Here is a 27,867-nt window from a genome sequence, read left to right as displayed (position 1 = left end):
ACACCAAAGCCTTGGCCAGGATTTTGTAATCAGTATTGAGCATCACTAATTGTCTATAGGAGCCCAACTCCTATGGTTCCCTGCCAGGCTTAGGCAGGGACACCAGCAATGCTTCTTGTTGCGATGCAAAGATGTTGCCTGTAAGGCCTCCTCGTAGAGACCAAAAAAGTGGGGTGCTAGTACTGTGGAAAAAGATTTATAAGAGTCAGAGGGAAGGCCATCAGGACCTGGGGTTTTGCCTGCTGCCAAAGCGCGAATGCTATCCTGCACCCCAGCCAGTGACAGGGGGTTACTCCAATTCCTCCCTCTGGTCGTTCGTCAGTCGAGGCAAAACGGTCAGGGAGAAGAACTCATTGTAGCTCGTCAAGTCTGTTGTCACAGATGACCGGTAGAGTGTGTCCTAGCATTGTGTGAGTTCGGAGTGGATTTCGTAGGGGGGTGTGGAGCATGAGGTACTGGGTTTTTCAGAACCGGTACTGATCCGGTAACCCAGCGGTGCCAGGGTACACCCAAAGACCTCGGGTACTTTCCTGATTCAGACCACAGAAACTCAGAGTCTTCTAGTTGAAGTCAAAGATCGAATTTATTGGCTGCAGCCAAGTAACAAGCGTCCTAGAAGTACAACAGCACGGTTTGTATGTTCTCAGGAGACTGTGTTTCAATGCAAAGTCAGGTTTCCTTATATACACTTTTTTAAGCTTCAGGCAAACATTCTTGACATTTTGGTTGGTCATTCACATGTTTTCACTACAAAGGAAAAAACAGTGTCATGATGAAACCTCATATTTCATGTCATCCAACCCATAATAAATTACCCGGCAAGGCCTAGTATTTTACATCAGATAAGTGTGGACCCCCAATAAAAACGGGCACCTCCCCCTCGTAAAGTAAGAAGAAGAAAAGAGCAGGTGCAGGTGTGAGCAAGATTAGGCAGGGTGTGTGAGCGATAATAAGGGTTTTATGGCATGGTGTGCCTTGATGCTGTCTGATTCGGCCACTGGGAGAGGGACTGACCAAACAGGTTTGGCCTGAGGCAATGGTTCCAGCTTGCCCAGGTCAGAGAAAAGTCAATCAAGGTGTACGTGTCCTTGGAATCAAATCTGACTGTATTATAAGCCTATGTGAGGGCAACTTTTAAAAATGGCTGCCGTGTATAAAATGGGAGCCACGAGTGCAGGACGAAAATGGCGATTTCGAGGTGAAAACGCTGCTGGAATTGAGCGAAAATGCTCATGCTTAGTGTACTAGTCATTATCGGTCTTTTGATACTAAAATCGTACTGCTGTGGCAAAGTAAATTACATGGGTCCAGAATTTTTAGAACCACAAACCCTCCTTTTGCCCTTACATAGGCAATAAACCTATTCTCATGCTAATCTGAGTCCAGGTCTATGTTTATAAGGCCATGGAGATGTTGCTGGAGCAAAATTCTAGTACTTGGTAACTCTCTCTGGACAGGTCTCCTTGAACATGAAGTAGCACAAAAGGCCACATATGGCAGGACAAAATAAGGAATACCTATATCTGCAGTAGGTGGCATAAGATCACACACCCAACAATTAGTGATGTTCACTACTAACTAGTGTTGATGCAGAAGCTGTACAAAAGAATTGCTTACGAATTCTGATCTTCTAACCTGCTCATGTTCAGGAAAAGGGTGAAAAGAGTGCAAAGAAACAATAGTAGGAAAAGACATAGGTTGGGAAGTGGGTGCAGAATTCAATTGAGTAGAGAAAAACAATCCCACCCATAAATGACAACGTCATGTTTAAAAGACACTAGAAAACACGTTATTAAGAACATATAGACAACGGGAGAAAGTAGTGACCACTATTACAAATGAAATAATAATTTTTCACAACCCTAACCAAAAAGCAAATCCTAAAATTATCTACTAACATTTTTAGGGCTCCTCTGCATTTCAGTAATTTTTGTATGTTCAGGTGGAACAGTGGTGACTCTCATCAATGCTCTAAGGTGAAAAGGGGGTACTCTTTCCACAGAAAATGGACTTTATTCTGCTTTTACTAAACAGAATAGTACTTTAAAACAATGCCAGCAAAACAATCAGTCTCCTAACACCTAGTCTATACAATCACACGGAAACCTCTTGTGAAACCAACTATGCCCAGAGTCCGTTCAAAAAGCCTCTCTGGCAGGCTTCTATTGTTTATCAAATTTTCTTTTGTTGTTTTCTTTCGCATGGGCCTCTCAATTCAGGCCTCTTCGTGAGAAAAGTACTGCTTAGTTGGAGTGCCCTCCTGGCAAACACCCACAGCTCACTCGAAAGTCTCAATGTCTTAAAGCAATGCACCAGTGTCTCTCCTCTGTGGCAGACACTACAAACAATGTGCTCTTCATTGATCAAGGGCACAAATCATCTCGTGCAGACCCAAGCACCATTAATTGGGAAATAGCTCAAGCTCAGCAGCACTTTCAGACTCCAACACTCATTATTTTGTGTCAGAGGACGCTCAAGCTGCTCTTTCATGGGCACCACAATATAGTGCCTTTTTCCAAACTTGAAATCTCCGGTGCACTGCCCTTCTTCCGTTGGAGCAAAGAAAAGGGGGGGTGTGGCCAAAACTCAGGCCAAGGGGCTCAAGGGATTGCACACTGTCAGAGGTTACCAGCACATGACAGGTAGAGAAATGAAACCTCAAAACAGCTCTGCCATCAACAACAGGAATCCTTCTCTTTAGCTCCTTTACACTGAAACTTTGGCTCTGCGATGTCCAATGCCGTCTGATGGAGCAAGTACGATACCATGCGCTGGCGATCGCTGTCCAGCTTTGCTACTTTCTGGGTGCTGAGACTGTAGGGCCAAAACGTCCGTCTTTCATCTGTAGCTGTCACTGATGGGAATTAGGCTTAAATCAATGTCCTGCAGGTTATTATGACTTGATACCCGCAGAATCTAGTGACGTAGGAAATGTGCCACAGTTGTTAGTTCCCATCAATTTAGTAAAAAAAAACAGTTCATGGTTTTTAACAAGGGGACTGCAAGCAGGTGGTCTGCAATCTTCAAAGGAGTAGCCATACACCATGGGCATAAAATACAAAGACAAAGGCAGAAGGGCAAAACAGGGTCTCTAGCATCTTTAATTGGGTTCTCTCCATTATTCTCTGCCATCTATAGCTACATGAGAATTCTATCTGAATGGATTTCCTCACACAGTGGCATTGTCTAATGGGGTAAACACATATTTTCCTCAATGATTAAGTCTAGGTGTTCCTCCTTATCTTAGAACATCTCAATAGAGAAATCACATGATACCGATTATCAGGGACATGTAGAAACCTTCCTTTAAAAACTGTGCATCAGGTGCACTATGCAATACACAGGCTAATAGTCAAATGTGCAAACAAAAAGACAAGAACTAGAGGGTCCTGATATTTGCATGATTAGGACACATCTGATCCCACCAAAAAGTAAAGTAGCAGGAACAGAAGGGAACCGAAAACCAAATTAAAATAGACATTGAACATTCGTCATGTTCAAAAAGGTAAACATAAGATATCTCCTATTGAGATGGAAAACTTGTCTTACTATAATATTGAGTCAGTTAACCAGTCTATCGCTACCCTGACAGTCAGGCTGGAAAACATTGAAGCAGGCCTAAGGCAAATTCTTGAAAACCAGTCTGGTCATACCAAAGGGAATTATACATAACATGGGGGTCCCTGGTACATCACTGCAGTCTGGAAATGTGAACCTGAACAATACTTCAATAATAATAAAAGGTCTGACTGGTGAAAGGAATTTGAAAAAGAGAAATGGGACTAGGACATAGCTAAAATCTCAATAACTAAGCATGATGCGACATTGGTCAGGGGAAGTAACAAAAGAAAAAATCTATAGGAAGAACAAAAAAATTATTTGGGTGATAGTCAGGCATGTGACACAACACCGAGAGTACGGGTGATACACAAAGGCCAAAGTTACACAAATTTTAACTCTACCGTTGGCGACTACACCATATACGGTACTCCTAGCTAATGTTTCAGTTCCTTCTTCAGGAAAAAATGAAAACCTGGTTTTCTTTTAAGGAACAAAAGCCATATGCTACTTAGGAAACAGAACATCATTAACTAATGTAATATAGAAATTAGGCCACCTTGAGTCACAGATCTATAATTTCATCCTTAGGTCCAATCAAGGCTACATAAATGTAGGGCTGCCTGTTCCTTTAAGGGAAGGGGCAGTAACGTGACTAACTGCAGGTGACACACTTTGATCCTGTATATCTCTTTTTATTTTCCTTCAATACCATTATAGCCAAATAGACATGCACTGGTGAAGTGTTGTCTCTTATGTTCACAGCATGAAATATCATTATCTGTGGAATTTAGTAACCAGAACAAGTTCAACCAACTGTTGCGTAGCGATGGGCATCGTCATGACCATCCCCTCACAACACAGGGGAGCTTGTAATAGTATCAAAAGCAGCAACAAACATGCAAAAAACAAATAAAAAATAATAAAAACGCACAAAACGTCAAGCCATCAGATATACTTGCTGTGTATCAAGTACAAAAAGCATAGACAAAACAAAAGCATGTGTGAATAAGCGGTGACACACAACACCATGTCATGTACTTTCTGCACTGTAAACATGCAGCCCAAAACCCAATATTTGGGCCTGTTTAATTTGTCAGGTTTAAAATCCATACCCTCCTTTTGACAGTAGATCACCAGGCAATGGAAATCTGCTGTCAAATATAACTTTACTGTTTCTCTTCTAACATACAGGACCAGCAAGAACAATTCATGATAGGACCAAATACATGAAAATAAATTTCCATTACTTAACTGTTACCCTCTTGTCAGTTACTTCGCAACATCAAGCCACCTTAGTTTTACCTTTCTAAAAGTAAAAATTGTTACACTGACACTCCATATTAATTTGGCACCTACAATTTCCACTGTGAAAAATAAGTCTTAATTGGTAAATCGTTCTCATTAAGGCATGTAGCCTTCAAAATTTTAGAAAAGGGATGCATCTTATTTTCTGTCTAAGACTTAATGCAACACTTCGTTTTCTGTCAAATAAAAGCAACTAGCAGGCATCATTTTATTTTTTTAGAGCGGAGACACAAATGTATCAGTTCTGCAGAGCATTTAACATGATGTTGGGACTTTCGAAGAAACCCCTTTTTTTTTATATTTTCCCTTTGGAATTAAGTTCTTTAATTGTATTGATGTTCTTCTGGAGAAACCAGAAATCCCACTTTTAGAGGCCAGTAGGGTCATTCTGCATTTCACAGAGACAAGGCCCTAATTTAAAAGGTCACAAGTGTCAACATGACAGCCTCCTCCATTGTTTATGGGAAAACTAAAGATAGCATCTCAGCAGCGTGACTTGAGCCAGCCTCTGTAGCTCTCCCAGCTTCTGCCACTCTGAATCTGTCAAAGACAGTAGGCCTTCCTATTTTCCTTCTAACCTGCAATAATTCACTCTATTTTAAAAAAAAATAATTTTCCTTTTTAGGCGCTAAAAAAAAATATCTCTATTTCCAGATTATTAAACTACATTTACTGTGAATAATTCACAAACCTTAACACACATACCAGTTGTTAGAATAAATGCTTGTTGCAATCCCATGCAATGGTACATATTTCATCAACCTCGAATGAATGAACGTCTCAGTAGGCCCAGCTGAAGTTAGAACCTTCAACCTTGATATTAAAACAAGCCTTTGTACTGGCACATTGACTCATTGAATCATAAGAAGGCACAACCTGCAAATATATATCAAACCTAAATGTATGCATTTACTGAAGCCTGAGACACTTTAAAAAGTACTCTGAATGAAAGAAAATGCAGTTTAAACAGTGCTTTTGCCCAAAATCGACTTTGATATTTTAGGCATTAAAAAATCAATATCCTACAATTTTCTTGCATAATATGCATTACCAGAATGTCTATTACACAATCCATGAGTCAGCCATTGAAAACATTAACTTATACTTTATAGAAATGAGCTTGTTTGCTCCTGAGCCAAGGGAAAATTGCACATACAAATGTCATTTTAGCGGTGCAACATAACTTAAATTAAATTTTAATGTTAGGAGGTCACAGTATAGGTATTAAGATTTATAAATATTAAAAACGATTTTGAAAGGCACTTATTTTTTAAATAATTTTTCCATAATTAATAATTATTATTATTTTTTTTTAAACCAATTAATCTTTTTTTGTGATAATTCCACATATAAAAGCAAGCTGCATCCCTTGCCTATTATTTGGGATACATTAACTCACAAGCCTAAGCGCATAAGCCTAACTTGAAATGCGTCACATTTTTGCGCCACTTTCATTTAAAAGGAAGGTTATGCAAAATTCCACCCGTGTTTAACTGGGAAAGTGCTGGCTGAATTGAACATTCCTATCAAATATACTGCAGCTGAAAAGTTTGCCTGTGAACATCTAATACAATGCATCTAAGAAAAATGCTGTAAATGTATTTATTTTTTTTGCAAAAATAGATAATTTCGTTTTTTTTTTGGGGCCCTATTTATATCTATTGAATGTGTTTTCTAATTTATTAAGCATTTAACGGCAGTTTTGTATATGTGCACAATTGCTCATTCTATAAATTAAAGAGCAACATATAGCTATGTTAGCACATCACATGGTTCATTTCTGGATTTTTTCTAAGTTTCTACTTAATATTAATTAACCAACATTTTACTTAACAAACTGTAAACATCAAGAAGACCCACAAACACACATTGAGCTCATTTCAGATATAAACAGAAAACACTCAGTACACACAATACAGCGCACTTTAGCCATTTTTCATAAATAGCGCCGTCGCAATTTACTTACAGAACCGTTTGCAGATCCTAGTTGTAAGTCATATTCACAAGAAAAAAAAGAAAACTTTTCTCAATTATTTCGAAGAATAGCGGACCCATACTTTATTAAACGTGATGGGGCCTACTCCGTGCTTCACATATAGTTCATAGGTTGGAGTTCCAATCGGAGGAACCGGACAGGAGTCCTCCAACCGGGAGTCCCTTTTACAACCAAGACAAAACTAATTTTCAAGTCTGCTAAGACCAGGCATCTTCGCTCACTAGTCTAGCTTCAAACTTCAAAGGATTATCGTTTACGATAGTCTCGTGAATACACGAGTCCTTCGGCTTTGGTACTTGCAAGTTCCAAATCAAAGTGATCCCGAAGGGATACCAAACCAAATGTCCAACTAAGGACCAAACCAAGTGTCCAACTAAGGACTGGGAGACGCTCCACTTATACTTAACTGAAAATATCGATGACGTCACCAGAAGACTCGTCTTATCGTTTCGCTCTACCAAACATCAAGGGTCCAAATCAGGGCGATAGCCAGGGCAGCAGTCCTTCGTAGCCGTCGGGAAGCGGGGAACCTCGCAGCAAAGACTTTCGGACCACGTCGACATGCAGGGGTCGATGAAGTGGCGGCCTTCCTCCAGAATTTTCACACGAAGCTCCCCACGGACCTCAGGCTTGGACCGGTACCGCTGGTATCGCCCCACGTTGGGCGCCAACTGAGGTACTGGGTTTTTCAGAACCGGTACTGATCCGGTAACCCAGCGGTGCCAGGGTACACCCAAAGACCTCGGGTACTTTCCTGATTCAGACCACAGAAACTCAGAGTCTTCTAGTTGAAGTCAAAGATCGAATTTATTGGCTGCAGCCAAGTAACAAGCGTCCTAGAAGTACAACAGCACGGTTTGTATGTTCTCAGGAGACTGTGTTTCAATGCAAAGTCAGGTTTCCTTATATACAGTTTTTTAAGCTTCAGGCAAACATTCTTGACATTTTGGTTGGTCATTCAGATGTTTTCACTACAAAGGAAAAAACAGTGTCATGATGAAACCTCATATTTCATGTCATCCAACCCATAAATTACCCGGCAAGGCCTAGTATTTTACATCAGATAAGTGTGGACCCCCAATAAAAACGGGCACCTCCCCCTCGTAAAGTAAGAAGAAGAAAAGAGCAGGTGCAGGTGTGAGCAAGATTAGGCAGGGTGTGTGAGCGATAATAAGGGTTTTATGGCATGGTGTGCCTTGATGCTATCTGATTCGGCCACTGGGAGAGGGACTGACCAAACAGGTTTGGCCTGAGGCAATGGTTCCAGCTTGCCCAGGTCAGAGAAAAGTCAATCAAGGTGTACGTGTCCTTGGAATCAAATCTGACTGTATTATAAGCCTATGTGAGGGCAACTTTTAAAAATGGCTGCCGTGTATAAAATGGGAGCCACGAGTGCAGGACGAAAATGGCGATTTCGAGGTGAAAACGCTGCTGGAATTGAGCGAAAATGCTCATGCTTAGTGTACTAGTCATTATCGGTCTTTTGATACTAAAATCGTACTGCTGTGGCAAAGTAAATTACATGGGTCCAGAATTTTTAGAACCACAAGCATACTCCCCGCTGCTGAGTGGAGTTCCACAATAGGGCCACGATCTTGTTCTTGACGGATTAGCAAAGCCAGTAATTTCCCTGATCGGTCGGCAGAGGCATGGGTTCGGGCTGAATGAGCTGCCTAGTTTAAACAGCGCTTCAGCGTTCCAAGAGGGATATCGGCAGACGAGAGTCGTGAGCAGCTGAGGAGTGCTGGGCAGCAGTTTGTTCGAGTTGCATCAGGGACCTCTCCACACGAGTCAGGTTGCGTTTGATGGATTTGCGTAAGTTCCATTGCGTGCCCATACAATGTCCTCTGATAAAGAACTTGAACGCCTCCCACTCGACAAGACCAGAGAACACTGTGCCTTAGTTATATTAAAAAAAAGAAAAAAAAAAAAAAAAAAAAATCGGGAATCGCTCCATCCAGCGATGCTTTGAACGCTGCATCCTCCAACAGTTCCGGGCGAAGACGCCAGGTGGGAATGATCAGATAAGACGCGTCCCAGCCCAATTGCATGAGCAGTGGATAATGGTCTGAGTGAGTTCGACCTAAATAGTCAGTCATCAGTACAGCGGGGTACAGATTGGGTGTGCATAAAATTCTATCAAGACGGACATGCAGTTGGTGCGGAGCAGAGAAAAAAATAATAAACCCTAATGTTAGTGTTTCGTTGACGCCATACGTCCAACACTGGAGCCAATTCTGAGATGCGCGTGCAGTCGCCACGGTAGGCACAGTTGGCAATGGAGGGAAGGAACGGTCCAGATGGGGATCCAGTACGCTATTAAAGTCGCCCCCTAACAGCCAGGGAAGATCACTCCAACGAGAAAGTGGGCTGGACAATGCGTGGAAAAAGGAGGCTTGGTCTGTATTCGGAGCGTATATGAACCCCAATACCATTGCTCGGCCAGCAAGGCGTCCTCGTATCAGGACATAACGCCCTTGTGCATCAAGGGTCTGATCCTCCATAACAAATGGAGTGCCCGGTCTAACCCAAATGAGTGTTACCCTGGCATAGGAGAAGTAGCCTGTCGCGAAAAGTTGCCCTCGCCAACCCCGCTATAGTCTGATAATTTCAGGCCGTGCAAGGTGAGTCTCCTATAGGAGCGCTATATGGATTGAGTGTCTCTTAAGATATGAAAATATGGAATATCTGCGTGCCGGCATGTGTATGCCATGCACATTCCACGTGAGAATATTGGTGGGGTTCATGGTGGGTCGGTAACTAGGAAGTGCCCCTCAGTCCCACTTCCAGAGGCGCAGGAAATCGTGCAGTCAACAAAAGGACCCCTGCAAGGAGGAGGGAGAGGGAAATCAAAACTCAATTCTAAAACATTCAAATACAACTTAAGACCAAAAACTGGTATAAAAGTAACTTGAAGGAATACCAGTAGAGCAGAGGGACAACTGGTATCTGCCCAAACAAGTCAATTCGCCTATGTGGCGTAACAGATGCGAGGGAGTGGCTCCCACAAGTGGGGGTGTGGCGTGAGGGAGGTGAATGGTGTTTGGTGTAATCTAGGATGTAACCCTCAGTATAGGGGACAGGAGGTAGGACAATGCCAAGCAACAGTCACTGGCCAGCAGGGGCGCCAAGACCACGGAGCCCCCAGCGAGATACGAGGCACCATTCTAGAAACCCCCAGAAAACTGGGACGGTAGATAGCAAAAGTGCAGCTCTCTAGATGCCGCTTGTTGTGTCATCATCAGTCGAGTAAGTGTCATACGTGTGTCAGCTTGGTAAGTTCAGGTAAGGTCATCCGCTGTTTGTGGCGTCACTGCGGGGTGGACGGAGGACCCCACCTCAGAAAATGTCTCGAGGGAGGAACCATCTTCACCATTGAAGTTTGTGAGCTCTGCGTCTGTCTGAGGTGAGTAATGGAACCCTAATGGCTGCAGCAGACTGTAGCGCACAACAACGCTCTTGTATGATCTGTTCTAGGTCAGAAGCATGTTGTACCTCTCTCGAAGATAGTGTATGTCGTTTGCGGGCCCTACATCGCCAGCCTCCGCGCCAGTGTCCCACCGACTGACCAGGTCAGAGGACTCCAGCCACTCCCAGGCTGCCTTCGGGGTGTTGAAGAAGTGTGTTTTACCATCAGTTGCTACCTGCAGTTTGGCGGTGAAGAGGAGAAAGTATGTCAGATTGAGGGCACAGAGTTTGCATTTCACCGACAGAAAGAAAGCACGTTCTTTTTGTACAGCGATGGTGTAGTCTGGAAACAGCAGAACTGGAGCGTTGTCCACTTGGATCGTCAGGAGTTATCTCACTGCACGTAGGATAATATCCCTGTCTGCATAGTGCAACAAACAGAGCAGAAAGGGACGCAGCTCCGCTCCCGGAGGCCGGGCTCTCTTATGGACCCTGTGGGCTTGCTCTACAGAGAAGAAAGATGTCAGAGAACCCTCAGTCCTCGTAACCAGGCTTCAGAATAGGCTACTGCTTTCAGGCCCTCTACGCCCTCTGGAAGGCCTATAACACGAATGTAATTCCTCCTTGTTCACCCCTTCTGCACAATGTTCCAATATTGCCATCCGGTCAAGTGCCATTTGTAGCAAGTACTCCATTTAAGTTGTCTTGGGTGCTAGGTCGAGCAGCTGGCCTTCTACTGAGTGGGTTTTATCTGCGAGTTTGCGGTGATCTGAATGAAGAAGATGAGATCACTTGTCACTTTATCGATCTTGCCCTCCAGCGAGGTCCGGGCTTGCTCCAAGGAGGTGCTGATCCGCTCTACGGCTGCCAATACGGCATCCAGTTTGTGGCTGTCAGGATGTTGGGCCTCATGCCTCGCATCTGCAGCTTCACCCCTGCGCCAGGGTGGCAGCGACCCATGTCTGCCACTTTGAAGTCCAAAGGGGCAGGCTGCATTGGTGCGGGTCTCAGTCGTGGGCCTCGGTGAGATTCAATTCAGGGGGGAGGAGAGGCACCTGGAGCCCACCTGCATGTGCGGCGCGAAGTCCAAGGCACAGCAGCACGAGCATCCCCCCTCACCCTGGCAGTCGGAGCCGGGAGAACCCCGCCACAAGGCCACTTGAGTGCCTGGATCCAGTGGCAAATGACAGGTACGGTGCAACCAAGCCAACCACAGGAGGGATACCCAGAATTCAGGGGGAAGAGGGGTGCAGGAGGCCCACTTGCATGTACGGCACAAGGCCCGAAGCGCACCAGCACGAGCAGCCTCTCTTACCTTAGCAGTTGGAGCCGGGAAAGTTACTCAACAAGGCTACATCAGCACCTGGATCCAGCAGCAGAGGACTGGGCCAACCGGGGCAAGCAAACTATAGGAGGGACACACAGGGCAGCGGTGGCACTCACCCCCAGGCACAACTGCAGCTCCAGTTCCGGTCTCGCTCCCCCCATCAGCAACGGGAGCAGGAGCAACCACCGACCGGGCCAGGTAAATCCCGGGCAGCGCAGGGCTCCAGCCCCGTTCCGCTTCCCCCAGTGCACCGCAGCTCGGTTTACCTTAGTTGGCCTTGCCGGCAGTCCAGTCAGGCCCTGATCCGTTCGGGCACCACGTGCGCAGCCGCTCAGCAACAGGCCGCTCCTCTCCCGGCAGCCAGCAACTCCAGCAACACCTGTGCCACCTCCTAAGATCTGTCAGACAGCCTGGTAGGCTCCGGATGCGCAGGCACGAGCGCACAGCGACCCAGCTGCCTCCTGGTACTGTATATGAGTCGGATGTATGGGGTACCATCCCAGAGCTCCCTCAGCTTGCGACCGCCATCTTGGACGGCACGCCACACCCCTGTCCAGATGCAGTTTCTTAGGTAAGAAGGTGAAGTAAAGGATGCAGAGGATCCCTGCTGGAGTCTTGCAAGCCAAATCTGAAGAACCACCCAAGAGAGAGACCCTAAATAGCCCTGAAAGGGGGACTGGTCAGCTAAACCGGTAAGCACCTATCAGGGGAAAGCTCTGACGTCACCTACTGGCACTGGCCACTCAGATGCTCCCAGAGTGCCCTGCCAACTTGGAATTCATGATGGCAAAACCCAGGGACTCTCTGGGGGAGCTCTGAGGACCACCCCTGGGGCGGTGATGGACAGGGGACTGGTCACTCCCGTTTCCTTTGTCCAGTTTCACGCCAGAGCAGGGACTGGGGATCCCTGAAACGGTGTAGACTGGATTATGCAAGGAGGGCACCATCTGTGCTCCTCAAAGCATTTCTAGAGGCCTGGGGAGGATACCACTCCCAAGCCTGTATCACCTATTTCCAAGATGAGAGGGTGTAACACCCCTCTCCCAAAGGAAATCCTTTGTTCTGCCTTCCTGGGCTTGAGCTGCTCAAGCAACAGGAGGGCAGAAACCTGTCTGAGAGGGTGCAGCAGCTGGGGCTGCCTGGAAAACCTCAGAAGGCTGGAACGGCAATACTGGGGGTCCTCTAAGGAGCCCCCATAGTGCATGGAATCATACAACCAATGCTTGCAAAAGCATCAGGTATGATTCCAACATTTTTTATACCAAACATGCCTATGTTTGGAGTTATCATTATGTAGCTGGACATAGGTCAATACCCATGTCCAGTACACGTGTAAAATGGTGTCCCCACACTCACAAAGTCTGGGAAAAATGGTCCTGGAGGCTGTTGGGGCACCTCTGCTAGTGCAGGGGTGCCCTCACATACAGGTACCCTGAACACTGCCTTCAGGGCTGAAGGGTCTGCTATAGGGGTGATTTATTAGTGACCTAGTGCAGTGTAAATGGCAGTGAAAGGGTGCCTGCACCTTTTCACACAGGCTACAATGGCAGTCCTGTAGAAGCCTTTGCATGGGCTCCCTATAGGTGGCAAAAGAAATGCTGCAGCCCATAGGGGTCTCCTAGAACCCCAATGCCCTGGGTACCCTTATTTACCATATACTAGCGACTTATAAGAGGACACCAGTATGCCATTTTTGGGTGAAATACTGGGTTACCAGTTTGCAGTGAGAAAATTTAGAGGAGAGAGAGCATAATCACCTGGTTAGCAGGATCCCAGTGACCACATTCAAACACACTGACAGCAGGCAGAAATTAGGGGTAACGTGCCAAAAAGAGGGTACTTTCTTACAGGAAAGTGCAGTAGAATAATGACCATGGTTAGTGGAGCTGGCCAACTCAATAAAGAAAAGTGTCTGGTAAGCTGGTTTGTGGGCATAGGTATCGGAAAGGAGCTACATATCTCAAGGTTGCCATCTTCCATCTTTGAAGGATGTGAGTCTGGGTAGCATGCTCATTTCTGACACCAACAATATAGGGAAATAAAAAGTGGATTCGAAAAAGATTTATCATCAGTTCTAATTGGGATTGTGGCTGCATAGCTGGTTGATCACATTGCTTAAAGGCTTATGTAGAATGAAGAACATCATTTTTTCAGAGAGTTTTCAAAGTTTGCATATCAACTGCATATGAACAATAATGTGCCTTTTAATGAATTTTGTGTTTTTGTAGGATTTTCTAAGAATATACTTTACTGTCTCCCTTTATCGTCCCTGAAGCCATACACTTAGTAACAAAATGAACTTTGTTATTAGACGTTATAGTTAAAAACCCTGTTTTTACAAATGAATAATTTCAAGTGAAGATAAATTATGTGAAAGAGCCAGAGCCTAGAACCTACTAAAATATACAAATGTTGGCAAGCTAAACAACCATAACTTACACAACACAGTTGTGAAATTACACAATGGCATCATGACATCACATATCAGAAGGACAACTTTGATGACATTGCTGAAGATAAATTAGTGCGCTTATAAACTTCTGCTGGCGGACAGAGGATATAAAGCCTATTTCCTAAATATATCTTTTTAAGGGACTTCTTAATAGTAGTAACATTGGTACTAACCTTTTACCTCCATCACAGGAGTAATGCCTACTGGCCCATACATGTAAAGTTCTGTGGCTGTGTACTTAAATCACCTTTGGCCTGCATGAATAGGGGTCGAAAAATCCACTGGATGAGTCTTATTTGAAAAGGTGACCTATTTTTAATACTTACTTATCCCTTCTGGCAAGTTGACACTGAACAGGTGTTCTGTTCAGTTGAAAAGTGGAAGGGAAATAAAAGATGCCTTTAAATCTTGTTCTTTCCTCACATTTGCTCTGTGTTCACAGACAGAGGTCAAAAGTCAGTTTTTCTTACAATTAATGTTCCTTCTGACTGCAGAGTTCCAGGGCTTTGTAAGGTGAATTGACCTGCTGCTTAGAATGTAAAATAAAAGGATATAGGGTGCAGGTTTTGCCTAACAAACAACATTTAAATCAACTGTGCAAACATGTTGTGAAAGCCCTTTTCTGTGTCTCTCTGGGATGAAAAAATATTTTAATAGGATGAAAACAAATCAGAATACTTTACATGTTGATGTGCAAAGGATATGTTTTCTGAAACCCAATTTTCACACATTGTTAATAGCTATATAGTTTTATTAGTAAAGCTTCAAGTTAGTGGAGAGGTTTTTGGACATTTCTTGGAAAGTTACTGTGTGTAGATGACAATATGTTACCACATCATGGTTTAGTAATATATTTAATACAATTGAGTGTTTAAACAAACTGAGAAACACTCCTGCCCTGATGACAATGTTGTTAGTGAACTAAAAGAAGTCCAAGATTATGTGGGCTAGACCTCATGAGTATGTGGGCTAGATTCTTGTGATGCAAGCTGCAAACCTTAGTCTGCTTAATCAAACAAAAGAGATTTTTTGTACTGCAGAAATGCTGAGCTCACATATTTGAAGGTGCAATCATGTGAAAATTAAGAAAAAGGCGACTCCGTAAACTGTCTAGGATCACACAATTTTAAACCCGTTTACGGGTCAAGTACGTTACAGTTAGGTCGAGCAGATTATTTAAATTACTCGACCTGCAGGTCTTGTAACATTTTTATGATTTTTTGAGCCCTGATGAATTATGTGCAGCACCAGACAGCATGTGATACTTGTGTATTCATGCTGGAATGTGTATGCGCCTTGACTTGTGCTGTGGGCCATCAGAACTGAAGCCACTCCTCCTGTGGGGACGCACAGCTGACATCTTTAATCCAAATCATATTTGTCTCTGGAGTTGGACTACAAAGGTGGGAGCATGAGTCCCATAAGTTGTTCAACAGCACTGTTCATCAGCAGAGAGACAACTACCATGACTTCTAGCTGCTGGAATCAGGACTAGGGGCCAAGGTCTGCTAGTTTCCCTGTTGGGTGAGGGGTCATCACCCAGAACGTCAAGATAACATGGCTTAAGCCTGAATTACCAGCCTTCCATGTACCTGTTATGGCTAATGAACCTGCTGAGGAGGAGATGAGCATTTGGAGGGAGTGAGGCCCGGAGGGAATCCTGGCTAATGGTTTCCGGTGAGTGAACTGTGTGACGTGCTGTCCGGTCAGGACTGCTGCAGCAGTGCGGGCTGCCTGACTGATCTAAGTCTGTGACCCTCATGTCACCAGGAAGAGGGCCACTGTGAAGTGAATCTGACACCTATATGAGTGCCAAGGTTGACAACCCCCATGTGACCATGGGCCACCTTGGAGTGCGGTCTGTTGCCCATATCTGCGCCAAAGTCAGCAACTCACTTGACTGCGAACGGGGCCACAGTGAAGACAAGGCCACCACTTGTGTGCGGGCCAAGGTCGGTGACCTCTGTGTGACCAGGAGCGAGGTCATCCTGAGTCAGGGCCATTGCCTTGGTTCATCGTGCTGAAGAAGCCTGGAGAAACACTTACTGATCGCCCCAAGAGCCAGGCAAGGATGTCTGACACCGACTGTTAGACCTGACAGCCTTAGGGTGGTTTTCCCCCAACTTTTTGCCTGCCTGCCTCAATTTTTCTGACCCTGTTTTTGCTGGTTTTAGGACTCTGTGCACTTTACCACTGCTGTCCAGTGCTAAAGTGCATATGCTCTCTCCCCTAAACAAGGTAACATTGGTTGCTAGCCAATTGGCATATTTAATTTACCTGTAAGTCCCTAGTAAAGTGCACTACATGTGCCCAGGGCCTGTAAATGTAATGCTACCAGTGGGCCTGCAGCACTGATTGTGCCACCCAAACAGGTAGCCCCTTAATCGTGTCTCAGGCCTGCCAATGTGAGGCTTGTGTGTACAGTATCGCTTGCCCCTTCGACTTGGCATTTAAAACAACTTGCCAAGCCTTAAACTCCCCTTTTTCTACATATGTCATCCCTAAGGTAGGCTCTAGGTAACCCATAGGCCAGGGTGCTATGTAGGTAAAAGGCAATACTTGTACTGATGAGTTTTTCTCTACCAGGGCATATAAAACACATAATATTGTTTTTGACTAATGTGAGGCCTGCTCCTCTCACTTCCCTCATATACTCAAGTGTAGACTCCAATCTGGAAGGAGTAGCCATGTTTTGTTTGGTATTGCCAGAATGGTAATAGAAAATCCTGCTTACTTGTGAAGTTGGGTTTAATATTATTATTTTAGAAATTTGACTTTTAGAAAGTGGGCATTTCTCCGCACTTCCTGCCATCTGTGTCTTAGAGCATCCATCCGGACAACCATGAACACAGGACACTCAGTCACATCTGCATTCATCTGCATACCGAATGGGTCTTCCTGGGCAAGGAAGTATGGAAGGGCTGTCTCTTACATTTCAAATGCCAGTGGCCTGCCCTCACACAAAGAACTGATAACCTCCACAGGGATCCTGGCAGATAGGACTGGACTGAAAGGGGAACCTGTGCACTTCAAAACCACTCTTTGGAGTTTCCCCCACTTTAAAGGCATTTTTGGGTATATGAACTGGGTCTCTGACCCCACCAAATCAGACACTTCTGAACCTACACCTGCACTCTGTCAGAAGAACTGCCTAGCTGCCCAAAGGACTCATCTGGACTGCTTTGCTGAGGAGGACTGCTGCCTGCTGCCCTTTGACTCTGTTTAAAGAAATCTGCCATCCTCCTGTTTCCAAAGTCTCAGGGCCAACAAAAACTTCACCTCTTCAAAGAAACTCCTTGTGCGTTGAAAATCAACACAACGCCTGCACAAATCCACAACAAAGCCTGCATCGTGGCTGGGAACTCGCAGCACACGCTGACAGGAATGACGCAGCACCACCTTCCCGATGGAGAATTCAATGCACCGCCTACCGGATCGACGCAGTGCCTGCTCCTTCTACCACCACATCAAGGATTTTGAACACATCGTCCCTGAGCGTCAAAATATCCCCACATCGCAGTGAGGAACCAAGACTGCGTGCCTGAAAAGCAACGCAAACCCTTGCAACGTGGAAAGAAATGACACATTGTCTGTGCCGCACCTGAAAATCGACTGCAACACCTTATTTTCCCATGCCTCTCATTTTGTGCAGTTTCTGTGTGTTGTTATTTTCTCCGCATCCCAGGTACTGTGTGTTACAAAGAAACAACTATTCATTTCTAAGGATTGAGACTCTTTAAAACCTTTTAAAAGTGGTATTTCAACTTGTGCTTATTGGATCTTAGTTATCTGAATAAAATAAGGCCAATATGACAATCTATTCTTCTAAATCTGTATTGTGTATTTTTGTGGTGTTTTCACTGTGATACTGTATGATTTATTGCACAAATACTTTACACACTGCCTTTTAAGCTAAGTCAGACTGCTCAGTGTGAAGCTACCAGAGGGTGGGCACAGGATACTTTGGATTGTGATGTGACTTACTCTGACTAGGATTGTGGTTCCTACTTGGACAAAGGTGTATACCTCTGCCAACTAGAGACCCCATTTCTAACACCGACGTGGGCTGCCCAAGGACTAAGGAAACTGACATCTCATTTTTGAAAGAATATGAAAGGTTGCAGGCCCTCAGCATCCAGAGACCAGAGTTTGAGAAGGACTGACCTAGTCTTCCCAGGACTGGGATTGCTGGCTGTCATTAAGTCAGGTAACACTAGTCCAGTCCCCTGGGCCTGTGAGGACTTTCACAAACTTAGCACCTAAATGCTACTAGCACTGACACTTAAGGCGAGGCATAGACTTTGTTATGTGAGAACTAGGGTGGTCCACATCTGGGAGTCACCGCCAGTATAGAATGGGGAATAACCAATCCCATTAGATAGGACAGAGGGAGTCAGAGATTCTGTGTGGGCCGGTGCTAGCACACTGACCAAGAAGCTCTGTGATTAGTGTGTCAGGTCTATATTCTGTGTGATCAAGTTAAACTATTACTTTTTTTTTCTTTTCATAAAAGCAAATATTTCACTGGAAAATCATGTTACTGCTTTACTTTAGGACATGAGACTCTGTATACCTCACGCCTACCTTAGACTGCTCGACTTATGCCATCACTGAGAGTCAAGTTCTGTAATCAGTAATACTTGACCCTGTTACTCTGGACCCCCAGTAGGTCAGGCACAGGGACGCCTGCAGTATAAGGCCTCAACCATCACAATTAAGTCCAGTAACTCCTCCTTCTCCTGTGGCACTCTGAAAGGGGTTCCAACACCCTGGCAGCGCAATATGAGAACATGAGCAATGCAGTGTGGAGGGTAACTTATGGTTACATAATATGCTAATTTACAAACTTCTGTGTTTTTTTACGTTTGGGATAGTTAAAGTACCCATGTGAGCACAAGGGGTATTTTTTTTATTTATTTTTACTCATATTACCAACCTTATCTGGCAAAAAGTGTTACAGTGTCTTAAAACCATGGACTGGAATGCAGCCTTGAGCTATTGCCAGTGACTGAGATTACTTCAAGTAGCTTACTGACTGAGAATGTCATTTTATGGGCCGTGAACTGTCTATTTTCTTGCATTTTTCTGTACCCTTGTTCCCCTCTGGACTCATGTGGGTTGGGCAATGCTACACGACTATCCTCGCCTTCCCCATTATGTTTCCGTGATGAAGGGCTCATGGATGGCCTGATAATGATGGCCTGCATTGCACCTCCTTATCATACCCACAGCAAAATTGTTCAAGCCGTACCAACTGAGTAAATTGTTGCGGTTGGCGAACTGTATGAGTATAGCCAGTGTCTGACTAGTTCCTGAATAACAACGCAATCTACCTAACTGGGTCAGCTTCATTTGAAAAATGGATTGTAAACAGCTTATAACCGCGATCCAAACATACAAAAGATTAACCATTTCAGTATCACCCCACATCTGTCATGCAAATATCTCGACGCCTATCGATTGGGTTTCACTAAACCAAAAGAACGAATATGTTGAGTATGGTTCCACCATCATGCCAACGTTAGTGTATTTACCTTCATCGATTTATTCTGGTGCGAAATCAACAATTATTTTGGAACCAAAATGAGAAATTTACTATTTGATTATCCACAATAACTTACGATGTGACATTTATCCACTTCAGGGTGGCAAGTAGCCACTAAGCTAGTTCTTAAGCAGCACTGGCACATTAGTGATTTCCCCACTGACTTTACTGTGTTTCAGCATGATAATGGAGGCAAAGAGCTGAAATAGTACAAAAATGGCTGTCATTGGGAGATGTCTGGTCAACAGGGTTACCCTCATGGGACCTCACGCCAGTTTCGTATAGCTGGATCGATAGGAAACAGTCGTTGCTCACTGTATTTATTTATAAAGTATGTAAGCCATAAAAGTGGGTCCGTGAGTACTCCAACCAAGTGGGAGAGTCTATCGAGTATCACTCCACAGAACAGGTACCAAATCGTGGAAAAGAAGCTGGGCACGTCGGTTCTGCAGTGATTTAGCTTTAGCTTCAGCATTTACCCGAAGGATATGCTGGTATTTATTTACTTCAATGTATATGTGTAACTCAGTGAGCTTTCACGGGTTATTTACAACCAAAACAATACACATTTTTCATGACAGTTTTTTTTTTTTTTTTTTAACGCAACTAGGGTTTAGGGTCATAATGTACTTGGTGTCAGAAAATGGAATTATGCCAAACTGACGCTGCATAGCATTTGAACGTTCAAATTGAATGACTGTTGTGATTGTTTATCATAATGCTAACTGAAGTCACGATCATTCAGTAATAAACTACCTATCTGAATACCATCTCAAGCACAGCTGGTTATATTACAAATAACGATACTTTTAATTTTGCAGGGTACCGAAAAAGGGTATATTCTGACGGTCTGATAGAAATCGAAAATGTGTTAGCCTGATGAAAGCAAACTTCTGGCACTGTAGCTTTTTGATCCAGTTTTAAAAACTGATTTTTCATCTGCATAACATGGCATTCTCCTTGCCTCGTTTATGAACAACTTTGTTAAATGTATAATGTTTAACTAGGACGGTGCTCACAATCCTTGTTCTCTTCTACGCTGTATTTTTGGAGCGGCGACAAATAACATTGAGTCAATGCCCTCTGCACCAACCAACTTGATGGTTCAGCAACCGAGAAAACTCCCTGCCCTTCTGTCCAGTGTCCACAGCTGTAAACCAGTGTTTACAATAACACGCTGCACCCCAGTACTGCGTGCAGATTCAGTTCACTCACACCAGCAAGTTTGCGCAATTCTGGAAGGATAACACAATGTATAAACAGCTTGGTGTCCTGCTATATTTTACTTTGTATTAAACTTTATTTCTTGACAGGCTACTTCATGCGAATAAATCTGTGATACACTCCGCAACCACTCTACTTTCGGAAAATTCAATATTAAAGTAATATTTACAGAATATTTAGAGAAAGTCTGCAAGGGGAGCCTACAGGAAAGTCGAACACAGCTGTGTCCGCTAAAACTGAATTGTAAATTGCCTCCGTTTTATGAGGCGCTTGTTGAGGGGGGGGGGGGCACGAGAACGGTATGAAACAAATTGCCGGGATTTTCTCAACTAGTCCGTCGTATTTACTAAGGGGGTTGTACATATCACATTGGCAGCTACCATGTGCCTTACATTATTTTGAGAGATACCTTTCTCAGTCTATGGCAGCATGCCTTGTGCCGAAGTCAGCTGTCAAGCTTCCAGGTCTGGCTGGTATTTCACCATTTCTTAATCACTTACCGCAGGGGTCTCTGATGATGGAAGACCTGCTTCAGTCTGTGGACAGGGGCTGTATGTTCAACCTTCTCTGTGGGTCTCTGCTCTGCTTCAGCCCGTGCAGCGGGGTTTCCTGCTCTCTGGGAAGATCTGCGCCAGCCTGTGAGGGAAGGGGTCATTGTGCTCAGTGAACCACTGTCAAACTCTGCGCTGGGACGGCGGGGTGGGGGGTGGTTTCTATTATCTTACAGCATGTGAGCCTTCTCTCTGGGACGCTGTTACAGCGAATTGAGCGAGATGTCTATTGTAGTCGACTGAATAGCGAGCCTTGGTATTATGTAACGCTCAACAGCGCATAGAGCACGTGAAACTGCTCTGTAGTCCATTACCACAAAGGTCCGCAAATACAGTAACGCCTATGTTAAGATATCAGGAGTCGGATGCTCCGAGAAGCCACAAAACAATAGTTTATTGTGAATCTCTGTTGAAACCTGTGGGGATGAGAAGATGATGTAACAGGACTGGTCAAAACTGTATGTCGGACAGCCGCTCTACGATAATAGTACAACGTTTAGCACACAAGTTCGTACCCCCGAGTTTTTCGACTCTCTCCGTGAAGCAGTTCCCTGTTATGGGCGCCTGTACTCTCAGAAGGGGGGCGGGGGGATTAATCTGCACGATAGGGCAGAAGCTCTTTCTTTCACGGAAGGTAGAGTCGCCCTACTTTGTTGGCGAAAAAATCCGAGGCGGCACGATGTGAGCTAAGAAGCCTCTTCCTGTCTACATCGAAAGGGCACCTGTTACAATAATCACCACAACCCTTTCGTCTTGATTCCCTCCGCAATCGAACTGGTTTTACGGTGAAAAGCTGAATAGGCGTGCTGGTCCAAGACTGACAGAACATGCTACCAATGACTGACGCTGAACTGGAAAGCGCAGTCTAGCACCCTCCGAATCAAGAAACGCAGATACACTGAGAAGGCGGGCTATTTTGAAGGACCACAGAATAATCCAATCGGTTTCGGTAAAAGAACAGGGCGGGCCTAAGCAACACACCCAACCGCAATATAGTAAGTATCTCTAACCCGGAAGATGGACTGTAACGCGTCATTCACCTATGTAGGAGTACGCTATTTACGTCATTTTTGCCGCTGATTCGAATGAAGGCGCTATCTTGGAAAAGAAAAAAAACGTACTTTACTACTAGGGCTTACCCCTCCGTAGTGCCAAACCCATTTAGGACATTTGGGTAGCTTGGACTTAAACATTCATAACTTTCCCCCCATAAAAGGTATCCCGTTTGCGTCTTTTTTTCCAACATCCTAGGGTTCTTAAGTTACCCAAGGTTTGCAAATTACATTGGAGGGAAACATGAACATAGTAAAAGTATTTTTTTCTTTTTTTAGAGAAGGACCGGGGGAGAGGAGGAATGATTTTAGAAAAGTGCTGTGCAAAAATTCATAAGTTTTACCCCTGGAAGTGGCATCAACAAAAGATTTGCTATACTAGGTCCACCAACTTCCTAGTGGTCATTAAAAAGCAGAGTTATATAGAAAACAAATTCTATGGCAGGACCAGAGGCGAGGATTATGTATGTCTTTCTTCACTTTTATTTAAACAGCCAGTTCAACAGTAATTCAAAACTGCAACACCCATGAAGCCATCATCTCCATGGTAACCAGTGTCCAATCCTTTCTCTCTCTGACAGTCTGTATATATATATATATATATATATCCCTAGTTGGCCCTGCATTCCTCTTTGTTCACTACTCGAGCGTCAGTTAAGTCACTTTGGCCCTTACTGCCTCTTTGAGCTACTGTTTCATTACTGTTTAACTGCTTGCTATAGCCTTGTGTCGGCATTTGTATAATTTCTTGTGTATATCTGTGGTGCTCACCGCGCGAGGTAGGCTTTGTAGCCTGAGGGCAGATTCTAATCACGGTGGCACGTTGTGTCCACCTGAGGGCGCTCTTTCATGCTTTGCTTGTGTTCCGAAGCGCGTTTCTTAGCAATTCGAGTCGCGGCGAGCGCTCGATCGCTAGCGGGATCGCGCAACAGGGGTTTTGAGCCTGAGGCTCATTATTAACCCCTCCAACCCCTGTAGAACACCCCATTTGCGATAAGGTTGGTTCCCGGCTGGGGAGCGTAGCGCAGCAGCAGAAAGCGTGCGCAGAGGCCGTTCGGCTTCTTCTTCCTGACAGGAGCATGGAGGGCACTACCCTACTTATTTTACAGGTTATTTCTCCTGTCTATTACCTGCCCACTGTGTCCCCTCTGTAATGCAGTCCATGCAGGACCACACTTTTTTCCCCAACCTGTCCCAGGAGAGGGCTCTTCAAAGCGCAACCTACCTCCTGAGGTGGATGTCCTACTCACACAGGCCATAGCCAAGGCCCTAACCTCCCCTTAAGGAGAGTGGAGCTAAATTATATGAACAGATTTCAAAGGGGACAGGCATGTTTGTGGGGACATGAGCTGATTATAAAGCATCAACGAACTTGACGGCTCCCAAGCAATTGCGCAAGTGCAACGCAGGGCACCTGGAAGGCTTCGAACGCCTCACCAAAACTTTTCATAAGAGTGCACATGCACTAAACCAACCACCCTTCCAGGAGGGGCTTTGGCCTGGAGAGACCGGTGAAGAGGTTCACCCCATATTGGACCCTGATGTGGGGTCACCCAAGCGGGTTGAGGGAGACACAGAGGGAGATTCCTCATCTGGCAACAAACATGACTCTGGTGTAGGAGGCTGGCCTGGTTTGTAGTGGGTACCAAGGGGTACTTACACCTTGCACCAGGTCCAGGTGTCCCTTATTAGTGTAGAGGGGTGTCTAGCAGCTTAGGCTGATAGAAAAGGTAGCTTAGCAGAGCAGCTTAGGCTGAACTAGGAGACGTGTGAAGCTCCTACTATACCACTGGTGTCATATGCACAATATCATCAGAAAACACAATACACAGGTATACTAAAAATAAAGGTACTTTATTTTTATGACAATATGCCAAAAGTATCTCAGTGAGTACCCTCAGTATGATGATAGCAAATATACACAAGATATATGTACACAATACCAAAAATATGCAGTAATAGCAATAGAAAGCAATGCAAGCAATGTACAGTCACAATAGATTGCAATGAGGGCACATAGGGATAGGGGCAACACAAACCATATACTCTAGAAGTGGAATGCGAACCACGAATGGACCCCAAACCTATGTGACCTTGTAGAGGGTCGCTGGGACTGTAAGAAAACAGTGAGGGTTAGAAAAATAGCCCACCCCAAGACCCTGAAAAGTGGGTGCAAAGTGCACCTAAGTTCCCCAGAGAGCACAGAAGTCGTGATAGGGGAATTCTGCAAGGAAGACCAACACCAGCAATGCAACAACGATGGATTTCCTGACGAGAGTACCTGTGGAACAAGGGGACCAAGTCCAAGAGTCACGATCAAGTCGGGAGTGGGCAGATGCCCAGGAAATGCCAGCTGTGGGTGCAAAGAAGCTGCCACCGGATGGTAGAAGCTGTGGATTCTGCAAGAACGACAAGGGCTAGAAACTTCCCCTTTGGAGGATGGATGTCCCACGTCGTGAAGAAGCTTGCAGAGGTGTTTCCGTGCAGAAATACCGCAAACAAGCCTTGCTAGCTGCAAGGGTCGCGGTTAGGGTTTTTGGATGCTGCTGTGGCCCAGGAGGGACCAGGATGTCGCCAATTGCGTGAGGAGACAGAGGGGGTGCCCAGCAAGACAAGGAGCCCACTCAGAAGCAAGCAGCACCCGCAGAAGTGCCGGAACAGGCACTACGAAGAGGAGTGAACCGGAGCTCACCCGAAGTCACAAAGGAAGGTCCCACGATGCCGGAGGACAACTCAGGAGGTCGTGCACTGCAGGTTAGAGTGTCGGGGACCCAGGCTTGGCTGTGCACAAAGGAAATCCTGGAAGAGTGCACAGGAGCCGGAGCAGCTGCAAATCATGCGGTACCCAGCAATGCAGTCTAGCTTGGGGAGGCAAGGACTTACCTCCACCAAACTTGGACTGAAGAGTCACTGGACTGTGGGAGTCACTTGGACAGAGTTGCTGAGTTCAAGGGACCTCGCTCGTCGTGCTGAGAGGAGACCCAGAGGACCGGTGATGCAGTTCTTTGGTGCCTGCGGTTGCAGGGGGAAGATTCCGTCGACCCACAGGAGATTTCTTCGGAGCTTCTAGTGCAGAGAGGAGGCAGACTACCCCCACAGCATGCACCACCAGGAAAACAGTCGAGAAGGTGGCCGGATCAGCGTTACAAGGTCGCAGTAGTCGTCTTTGCTACTTTGTTGCAGTTTTGCAGGCTTCCAGAGCAGTCAGCGGTCGATTCCTTGGCAGAAGGTGAAGAGAGAGATGCAGAGGAACTCTGATGAGCTCTTGCATTCGTTATCTAAAAATTCCCCAAAGCAGAGACCCTAAATAGCCGGAAAAGGAGGTTTGGCTACTTAGGAGAGAGGATAGGCTAGCAACACCTGAAGGAGCCTATCAGAAGGAGTCTCTGACGTCACCTGCTGGCACTGGCCACTCAGAACAGTCCAGTGTGCCAGCAGCATCTCTGTTTTCAAGATGGCAGAGGTCTGGAGCACACTGGAGGAGCTCTGGGAACCTCCCAGGGGAGGTGCAGGTCAGGGGAGTGGTCACTCCCCTTTCCTTTGTCCAGTTTCGCGCCAGAGCAGGGCTGGGGGATTCCTGAACCGGTGTAGACTGGATTATGCAGAAATGGGCACCATCTGTGCCCATGAAAGCATTTCCAGAGGCTGGGGGAGGCTACTCCTCCCCAGCCCTAACACCTTTTTCCAAAGGGAGAGGGTGTAACATCCTCTCTCTGAGAAAGTCCTTTGTTCTGCCTTCCTCGGCCAAGCCTGGCTGGACCCCAGGAGGGCAGAAACCTGTCTGAGGGGTTGGCAGCAGCAGCAGCTGCAGTGAAACCCCGGGAAAGGTAGTTTGGCAGTACCCAGGTCTGTGCTAGAGACTCGGGGGATCATGGAATTGTCTCCCCAATGCCAGAATGGCATTGGGGGTGACAATTCCATGATCTTAGACATGTTACATGGCCATGTTCGGAGTTACCATTTTGACGCTATACATATGTCGTGACATATGTATAGTGCACGCGTGTAATGGTGTCTCCGCACTCACAAAGTCCGGGGAATTTGCCCTGATGCCCACACACTAAGGGCCAGATGTAGCAAAGGGTTTTACCCATTCTGTGTCTATGGGAAAATGTGTTCGTACATATGGCCCTAAATAACTTAGCACCCAACCTTTACCAGGTAAAGGTTAGACATATAGGTGACTTATAAGTTACTTAAGTGCAGTGGTAAATGGCTGTGAAATAACGTGGACGTTATTTCACTCAGGCTGCAAGGGCAGGCCTGTGTAAGAATTGTCAGAGCTCCCTATGGGTGGCAAAAGAAATGCTGCAGCCCATAGGGATCTCCTGGAACCCCAATACCCTGGGTACCTCAGTACCATATACTAGGGACTTATATGGGTGTTCCAGTATGCCAATGTAAATTGGTGAACTTGGTCACTAGCCTGTTAGTGACAATTTGGAAAGAAATGAGAGAGCATAATCACTGAGGTTCTGGATAGCAGAGCCTCAGTGAGACAGTTAGTCATAACACAGGTAACACATACAGGGCACACTTATGAGCACTGGGGCCCTGGCTGGCAGGGTCCCAGTGACACATACAACTAAAACAACATATATACAGTGAAATATAGGGGTAACATGCCAGGCAAGATGGTACTTTCCTACATCTGGTCGGCCATGGCATCCGTTTCCCACCACGCCAGACCCGCAGGAGGCAGAGGACTCAAATTCGGACATGTTTGACCCCGAGGGCATCTACCATCCTAGATACTCGCAATGGCGACCGGAGCAGAGGGTTGCTGATTATGTTGGCAGCAAGATACGGCAGCCTCTTGATAAGGAGGTTTGGGCCCGACTGAAGGCCGAATGTCCTCGCCCTACATTGCCAGGCAAGGTAGCAGCAACTCTGGGCATAGATGTGTACCTTCTTTGTGAAGTACACTAAGGATCCGAAAAAGGGCATCGACCGGTCCTGGAGGGCATGCCAGGACAAATTGTTAGACGTCTTATGACCCCTAACACAGATTATCCAATTGGCTGAGTATGCAAGGCATACAAATACCCCCCTGCCGACGGACATCGTTGCTGGGTGGGCCCAGAGGGCGGGTTGTCTCCTGGGCAACGCCAACTGCACTATCTTGACAGGCGTCGTTCTTTACTCATCAAGATAGACCCCAAACTGGGGGAACTCTCCAGTTCAGAGGCAGGGGCGGTCGCCCAAGGTAACTTGTTCGGCGATCCGTTCCTCAAAGAACTGGGTAAGTTTGTGGCCACTTTTTCGGTGCTTGTCAAGGCACAGACCTCCATTAAGAACATTTTCCCTGGGAAGGTTTTTGTGGGGGCCGGAAGAGGCAGGGGTCACTCCTCCGACCACCTATATCAGCAAGGCCGCAGCACCTACTACAACAGGAACAACGGATGGCGGGACGGCCGCCAAGGTGCTTTCTTCCCCAACCGGGTAG

At 45.6% G+C, this 27,867-nt stretch overlaps 1 protein-coding gene across 1 annotated transcript in view; it reads right to left on the bottom strand.

Annotated features, from left to right (window-relative positions):
- The window catches only part of KLHL25 (kelch like family member 25), a 295,338-nt gene extending 273,063 nt beyond the window's left edge, over positions 1-22,275 (bottom strand). The window contains exon 1 of the mRNA XM_069222734.1: positions 21,319-22,275. The gene's annotated coding sequence lies outside the window, so the exon portion shown is untranslated. The remainder of the gene's footprint in view (positions 1-21,318) is intronic.
- Between the last annotated feature and the right edge of the window lie 5,592 nt (positions 22,276-27,867).

This window comes from Pleurodeles waltl, chromosome 3_1 (assembly GCF_031143425.1).
Source record: "Pleurodeles waltl isolate 20211129_DDA chromosome 3_1, aPleWal1.hap1.20221129, whole genome shotgun sequence".
NCBI classification, from domain to species: domain Eukaryota; kingdom Metazoa; phylum Chordata; class Amphibia; order Caudata; family Salamandridae; genus Pleurodeles; species Pleurodeles waltl.
The sequence above is the reverse complement of the archived record's forward strand: the minus strand, read 5'-3'. Positions and strand labels throughout refer to the sequence as shown.